This window comes from Peromyscus californicus, unplaced genomic scaffold, assembly GCF_007827085.1.
Source record: "Peromyscus californicus insignis strain IS unplaced genomic scaffold, ASM782708v3 Scaffold_5__1_contigs__length_169319896, whole genome shotgun sequence".
Classification (NCBI taxonomy): domain Eukaryota; kingdom Metazoa; phylum Chordata; class Mammalia; order Rodentia; family Cricetidae; genus Peromyscus; species Peromyscus californicus.
This window is the reverse complement of record NW_026294573.1, coordinates 164,777,844-164,785,974: the sequence shown is the minus strand read 5'-3', so window position 1 is coordinate 164,785,974 and position 8,131 is coordinate 164,777,844. Positions and strand designations below refer to the sequence as shown.

The 8,131-nt window shown below is 36.8% G+C and overlaps 1 non-coding gene across 1 annotated transcript; it reads left to right on the top strand.

Moving 5' to 3' along the window:
• The first annotated feature begins 3,864 nt into the window (after nucleotides 1-3,864).
• LOC128098088 (U1 spliceosomal RNA) lies at nucleotides 3,865-4,029 on the top strand. Its single transcript, XR_008214120.1, has one exon. It is a non-coding gene; the product is annotated as a U1 spliceosomal RNA (small nuclear RNA).
• Nucleotides 4,030-8,131: the final 4,102 nt, after the last annotated feature.

The following is an 8,131-nucleotide window of genomic DNA, read 5'->3' as shown; positions in this document are numbered from 1 at the left end:
GACTTATTGTTCTCTTGGAGTTACCAATTAAAACTAAGCTACAAAGTAGTATTTTTTCATGAATGAAGACAGTTTTTGTCAAAATGTAGAACCTAGTTTCTTAAAATCTTTTTGATTATTAACCAAAATGATCCCTGGAATTTGAAGTTTGGCAGTTTAGAACTGATAACAACTTTTCTTTATGGGACAGAAGAAAACAATCTTAATAATATATTCATAAGAATGAAAGCAATCTCAGTTCTGTAGTTGGAAATTAAGATGTTTTAGTTTTTGTTAGCTTGTTTTAGCTTGGGTTTCATGTAGTGGAGACAGGCTTCAAACTTATTATGTGAGTTTGGTCCTCTTGCATCTACCTCCCAAGCCCTGGGATGACAGGCATGCACCAGAAAGCTTTTCTGGAGATGGGGAATCCAGGGCTGAGTGTATGTCAGGCAAGCCCTTTCCCCACTAATCTATAATGTGAACTGATATCTTGAAATCATTATAGTCTCACAATCTCACTATTAACTTCACAAAAATGTATTTAAAAAGATAGCTTTAAAGCCTTTCATGAATTCTATCACTTATAACACTTTGTAGATAAAAAGCTGAGACATGTAAAAGTAAAGAAAACATCCAATATAATTACTATACAAGGTGGCCAAGAAATATTCCTCAGGACTGAAACACTTATGGCAAATTATTTTCATATCTGTCAAGCAAATAGTAATTATGTGTGTTCTATAAAGCAAACTTTTAAAACAATTTCATTACATGTCTTTATTTATTGATATGTGTGTGTGTTCATGTGCACACATGCATGTGTGCGATGTGTGCTTGTGCCTGCATGCCGAGGTACACAAGCAGAGGTTTGAGTTTCCCCCTTCTGCCTTATGGAGCTTACATTAAACTCCAATGGTCAGGCTCCCCAGAAAACACCTCTACTTGCCAGGACATCTTACTGGCCTAAGGCAAAGTTTTTACTAATGATAGCATTTCAGTCTTAGATTCATATTTGCTTTCATCCGTCGCTTTTCCTCGGCTCCCATAAAAGTGGTTTAAATTATTATTGTTTTTACTATTTCTGAAAATTGCCTCATGTTTTGTGACTATTCCCAGTAACAAAATCAGTTGAATGGGAATTACACATTCTGACATCTCTCCCTCTATTACTTTTTGGAGATCAACCACACATGCTCCTATTTTTTTAAATAGTAGTAGTCTCTACAGGGATCCTTATTTTAATGAAGTAGCTAATAATTCTACCTAATTGAGAAGAAAGGGTTAGTTACATAAACAGTAAATCACATTTTCTTTTTTTGTTGACCTACCGTGGAAGCCAGGAATTTAAATACACATACTTTCTCAGACTCTGCCCGGGCACATGCTGTTCAACATGGACAAGCAAACATGAACAAAAGTAGGGTTGTTCCTATGAAAAATTCTGAAAAGTAAAACACAGCCTAAAGTATTTAAATCTTTTCTTATATTATACTTACTTTTTAATTGAAAATAGGTTCTTATCCTGTACAATACACCTGAGCCAGTTTCCACTCCCCCCACTCCTCCTGGCTCCACCCCCCACACACTCACACTCTTTCTCCAGATCTACTCCCCCTCTATTTCCTCTTAGAAAAGAACAGGCCTCTAAGAGACCACTGCCAGCAGAACACTACAAGATACAATAATACAAAAAGCCCACATATCGAGGCTAGACAAGACAATACAATGGGAAGATAAGAGTCCCAGAAGCAGGCACAACAGTCCGAAATACACTGGCTCCCACTGTTAGGAGTCTCACAGAAACACCAACTAACAACCACAAAAGATATGCAGAGGACCTGGTGCAGACCTGCATAGACCATGTGTTTGCCTTCAGTCTCTGTGAGCCCATTTGAGTCCTGCTTGGTTGATTTGGTGGTTGGTGTTCTCCTGGAGCCCTGCAACCACACTGACTCCGATGGTAATTCCTCCCCTTCCTCCTTGGAGTTCCCTGATGTCTGAGTGAGAGACCCGATGAGGACCTCCAACGAAGACTCTCTCTTCATAATGTCTGGCCCTGGGGCTCTGCGCCCACCCTCATCTGCTGTCAGCAGAAGCTTCTCAGGTGACAACTGGACAAGGCACTAACCTATGAGTATAGCAGAATGTCACTAGAAATCATTTCCATGATTTCTTTTTTGCCAGTTGTGTTTGATTCAGCCCTAGGTCTCTGGGCTATCCAGTGTCAGGTTCTCCGACACCCAGGCAGTGGAGGGCATGGTTCCCTGTTGTGGTGTGGGGCTCAAGTTAAATGAAACATTGGTTGGCCACTCCCACATGTTCTACACCATTGTTGCTTCAGTACATCTTGCAGGTAAAAAGACTGTAGGCAGAGGGTTTTATGGCTGGGTTGTTTTCTAGGTGTCTCTTTTTGTAGCCTGCAAATTACCTTCTTTGGCTAAAGAGACCAGAATGTAGGGGTGACAGCTATTGTGAAGGGTGTTGTTTCCGTGAAACCCACTTGGTCATTTGGGATGATCTTTTTGATGTGTTCTTTGATTTGGTCTTCAAGTATTTTAATATTTTCATGAGAAAAATTTATCTGTAATTCTCTTTCTTGACTGGATCTTCTTGTAGCTTGGTTTTCAGGGTAATTGTGTCCTCAAAAAATGAGTTGGGAAATGTTTCTTTTGTTTCCATTTTTGTGGAATAATTTGAAGAGTATTGGCATTAACTCTTTGAAAGTCTGGTAGAATTCTGCTCTAAAATATCTGTCCCTGGCCTTTAGTGGTTGGGAGACTTTTAATGACTGCTTCTATTTACTGGAGGATTATAGCTCTGTTAAAATCATTTATCTGATCTTGATTTGACTTTGCTAAGTGGTATTTATGGAGATATTTATCCATTTCTTTTAATTTGGTGGAGTACAGGTTTTTAAATTATGTCCTTACAATTCTCTGGATTTCCTAGGTTTCTGTTGTTATGTTCCACTTTTTGTTTCAGTTTTATTTATTTGAATATTCTTTCTGTGTCTTTTAGGTAGTTTGGATAAAGGTTTTTCTATCTTGTTGATTTTTTCAAAGAACCAATTCTTTGTTTAATTGATTCTTTGTATTGTTCTTTTTGTTTCTATTTTATAGATTTTAGCCCTTAAATTCTTAATTTCTTACCATCTATTCTTGGGTGTGTCTGCTTCTTTTTGTTTCTAAAGCTTTTAAGTGCATTGTTAGGTTGCTAGAATGAGATCTCTTCAATTATTTTATGTAGGCACTTAGTGCTATGAACTTTCCTCTTAGCATTGTATCCTATATGTTTGGGTATATTGTATAGTCATTTTCATTGAATTCTAAAAAGTCTTTCATTTCGTTATTTATTTTTGTCCTGACCTATTTTTCATTGCCTAGAGAGTTGTTCAGTTTCCATGAGACTGTAAACTTTCTGTAGCTGTTGATGTACAGTTTTAATCCATGGTGGTCTGATAGGATGCAGAAAGTTATTTCAATTTTCTTGTTTCTAGTGAGACTTGGTTTGTATCTGAGAATGTGGTGAATTTTGGAGGAAGTTCTGTGAGGTGCTGAGAAGAAGGTATATTCTTTTATATTTAGGTGGAATGTTCTATAAATATCTGTTAGGTTCACTTGGTTTATAACCTTAGTTAACTCAAGCATTTTGCAGTTTAGTTTTTGTCTGAATGACCTGTCCATTGGCGAGAGTGGGGTATTGTAATCTCCCACTATCAATGCATAAGGGTCAGTGTATGTTTTAAGATGTAGTAGTGTTTCTTTTACAATGTGCCATGTGTTTGGGGCATAGCTCTTAAGAACTGAAATATTATCTTGGTGGATTTTTCTTTTGGAAAAATGGTTTGAAGTCTATTTTGTTAGATATTAAAATGGCTACATCATACTTACCTGGCAGGGGAGATACCATGATCACGAAGGTGGTTTTCCCAGGGCGAGGCTTATCCATTGCACTCCGGATGTGCTGACCCCTGCGATTTCCCCAAATGCGGGAAACTCGACTGCATAATTTGTGGTAGTTGGGGGACTGTGTTCGCGCTCTCCCCTGGGGGAAAAAAAATGGCTACATCAAGTTTCTTCTCAGTCCATTTGCTTGGAATATTTTTTAACAACCCTTTACCTTGAGATAATGTGTATCCTTGAAGTTGAGGTGTGTTTCTTGTATGCATCAAAAGGATATGTCCCGTTTTCCCATCCTGGGGAACTGAGGCCATTGATACTGAGAGATATCAATGAAACATGATTGTTAATTCCTGTCATTTTGTTGTTGTTGTTGGTGGTGGTGATGGTGTGTGTGTGTGTGTGTGTGTGTGTGTGTGTGTGTGTGTCGCCCTTCTTTTGGTTTTGCTAGTGTGAGATTATTTATTTCCTGTGTTTTCATGGATGTAGTTAACTACTTCTGGTTGGAGCTTTCCTTCTACTAGTTTTCCTTCTGTAGGACTGGATTTGTGGATAGATATTGTTTAAATTTGACTTTGCCATGAGATACCTTGTTCTCCATCTATGGTGACTGAAAGTTTTGCTGGTATAGTAGTCTGGGCTGGCATCTGTGGTTTCATAGAGTCTGTAGCACATCTGTCCAGGCTCTTCTGGCTTTTAGAGTCTCCATGGGGAAGTCAAGTGTGATTGTAAAAAATAGGTCTGCCTTTGTATGTTACTTTGTCTTTTGCCTTTGCAGCTTTTAATATTCTTTCTTTGTTCTCTATATTTAGTGTTTTGATTATTATGTGGTGAGGGGACTTTTTTTCTGTTCCAATTTATTTGGTGTTCTGTATACTTCTTGTATCTTTATAGGCATGTCATTCTTTAGGTTAGGAAATTTTTATTCTGTGATTTTGTTGAAAATATTTCTAGGCCTTTGAGTTGATATTTTCCTCCTTCATCTCTTCTTGTTATTCTTAGGTTTATTTGACACTTTTCATAGAGGCCCAGATTTCCTGAATGCTTTGTGTCAGGAATTTTTGAGATTTAACATTTTTTTTGACCACTGTATCCCATTTTTCTGTCATATCTTCAATGCCTGGGATTATCTTTTCCATCTCTTGTATTCTGTTGGTGAAGTTTGCCTCTGTAGGTCCTGTTTCCATTCCTAAATTTTTCATTTTCAGGATTCCCTCAGTTTTTGTTTTCTTTATTGTTTCTATTTTTATTTTTAGGTCTTGAACAGTTTTGTTTCCTTCAGTTGTTTGTTTGTTCTTGGCTTTCTTTGAGGTATTTATTCATTTCCTCCAACTGTATGTGTTTTTCTGGATTTCTTTAAGATAATCATTCAATTCCTAAATAAAAAATAATAATTTTATTATTGTTTGATTTTTGGATATTGACTTCAAGTTTATAGAGGGACAATCACTGAAGGGCTATGAGATGACATTCATGGAGAAAATGTGGGAAAACTTTTAATTATTGTGCATACAGATAATGCAGCTAGATCCATTGACTCAGGGTCCTCAAGCAGGTATAACTTCAAGTACTGATGTTGTTTGAATTTCTAGCATGATTTAAATAATTATTTATCAATTATTAAGCCTTTTACCTTATTTTCAGTGAAATAAATTTACATATGCTTAGACTATCTCTTAGTCTAAGTGTGCCACATATAACAGATTTCAGAGTGCCACATATAACAGAACTATGAAAATGTTTACTGTGGGAAAAATATAACACAGGTGTGCCTCATCATACTTGTGTATTATTAGGTTGGAAATATTGAGTTCCCTGTCCTTATAGAATAAATAACAGTCACTGATATCAGTTAGAAATTATTTTTAAACATTTCAGCTAGATGTCATGACTTTTTATTTTATTTAACTTTTTAAAGAAATTTAATTAAAATATCATTATAGCATTTAACCCCTTCCTTTTCCTCTCCCTCCAGATCCTCATAAGTTCCCTCCATCCAACTCCTTCCATATTTTCTTATTATTATTTGTTTATTATACATATATATGCATATTTATGCATAAATGTATAAATATAACCTGCTTAGACATTTTTGTTGTTTGGTGCTTACAGTTTCAGAACTGACCCATTTTTATTAGATAATCAATTAGGAGGCTAATCCCTGGGAAATGCTAATTTTCCCTCTCTTTAGAATCATTAGATTTTCTTGGTTCCATGTTAGCAAGTCTATTGATATTGCCACTGCTTAGGTGTTGTCTATGTAGCTTAGGAAGTCATGCCACTTGAGCTCACAATGGTCCCTACAAGAACAATAAACTAACAGACATCCCAATACCAAGCACAACTAATCTTTTGTATGGTTGGTCAGGGTAGTCCAAGTGACCTTTAAAATAATTTAGGCCATTGCTGGTGCCCTTCAGAGGTTGGAGATAGGCACCTATGGCTGAAGTCACCTCACACACAGAACACAAGATTCAGACTATTTGGGCTGGATCTAACCTGGGAGCCTCCTTCCTGCGGTCTAGCTTCCTTGGCACCAGAAAATGCTATGCAAGGTGATAATAGAGGGAAACAGTTAAGAGGCCTATCCCTTTGCAACCTCTATGAACTATAACATTGACTGCCATGGCAAAATATTTTTAAAAGTGCAGTAAGTGGCATATATCTATGGTGGTAAACACAGCTGTCTAAGTGGACTTAAGGCTCACTAAACAATAGTAAAATCATGTCTGATACTAGAAACCTAGCCAACTCTCCATAGCTAATGAAGTCGTGGATCTTAGAAAAGAATCTACCACCTCTTCTTTGCTATACCAGTATAATTCCTAAGGCCATTCTAAATTGAAACTTTTTTTTATAGCAGGTGGAGACCATCATAGGAAACGACAACTGAACACAATGCAGACATTAAAGGGTTGTGGGTCATCTAGACCAATGGATCAATCTACAACATTTCTCCTACATCAATGACTTGGGAAACATTACAAAACAGGGTGTGGAGAAACTGTAAGAGCCAGAATACCAGGATGTCTGGTATGAAACAGTTTCTATGGGAATGGCTACATAAATAGTCTATATATATATATATATACATATATATATACATATATATATGTATATATGTATATATACATATACATATATGTATATATTGTATATATACACACATGTATATGTGTATATATGTATATGTATGTACATATACATACTATATATATACATATATGTATATATATATATATATATATATATTGGATTTTTCAAGACAGGGTTTCTCATATAGCCCTGGTTGTCCCTGGAATTCATTCTGTAGAACAGGCTGGCCTTGAACAGAGATCTGCCTGCCTCTGCCTCCCGAGTGCTGGGATTAAAGGTATGTACTACCACCAACCTGCTAGTCAAAACATTTTAATTTTAAACATCTGAAATAGATTTAGTGCTATGCTGTTCTTTCATTTTTCTTTCATTTATTGTTTCTTTTTATATTTGAGTTAACAAATAAAGGACTCTTCCTTAGAGCTAAGATGTCTCAGACAGTAAAGTGCCTACCATGCAAACATAAGGACTTGAGTTCAGATGTCTGCACCTATATGTAAAAACTGGTTGTGATCATTTATGTCTGTAACCCTAGCACAGGCAAAAAAGGAGAAAAGCAGATACCAGAAACTCACTGGCCAGCGAGTATCGCCAATGGATGAGCTCCAGATTCAACTGAGAAGCCTCAAAGGATAAAAAGGAGATGTATCAAGGAAGAACCACAAACATACAAACAGATGCACATGCAAATGGATACAAAACACACACATATAAATAAATAAATAGATAATAGATAGATGATAAATAAATATTCTCCTATACCATACTTTCTTCCCCCCAGATTCAGAGAATGGAGAACCATGGAAAAGGGACCGAGATTGTAAGAGTTAGAGGCAAGGAAGGACTGAAGTGAAACATTGTCTTCTGGCCTTGATGGTTGCACTTTTGAACTCACCATAGCTGTGGTTGCTTGGCCAAGATCAAGACAGTCAACATTCCAATACAATGTGGGGGAAGGATCACAAAGACCCATCTCTAGATGAGAATCTGTTAAGAGTTGACGGCTGCTAGGTGACAGTGTCCATTTTCTCCAGAGCTGTCGTGTAGCATGAATCTTAAAGGTACTTATTAATAAAATCAAGCCCGGGGCCAGTTATTGGGGTAAAATGCTGGAAGATCAGAGAGACAGAACAAGTCACAGCTAACCTCACCTG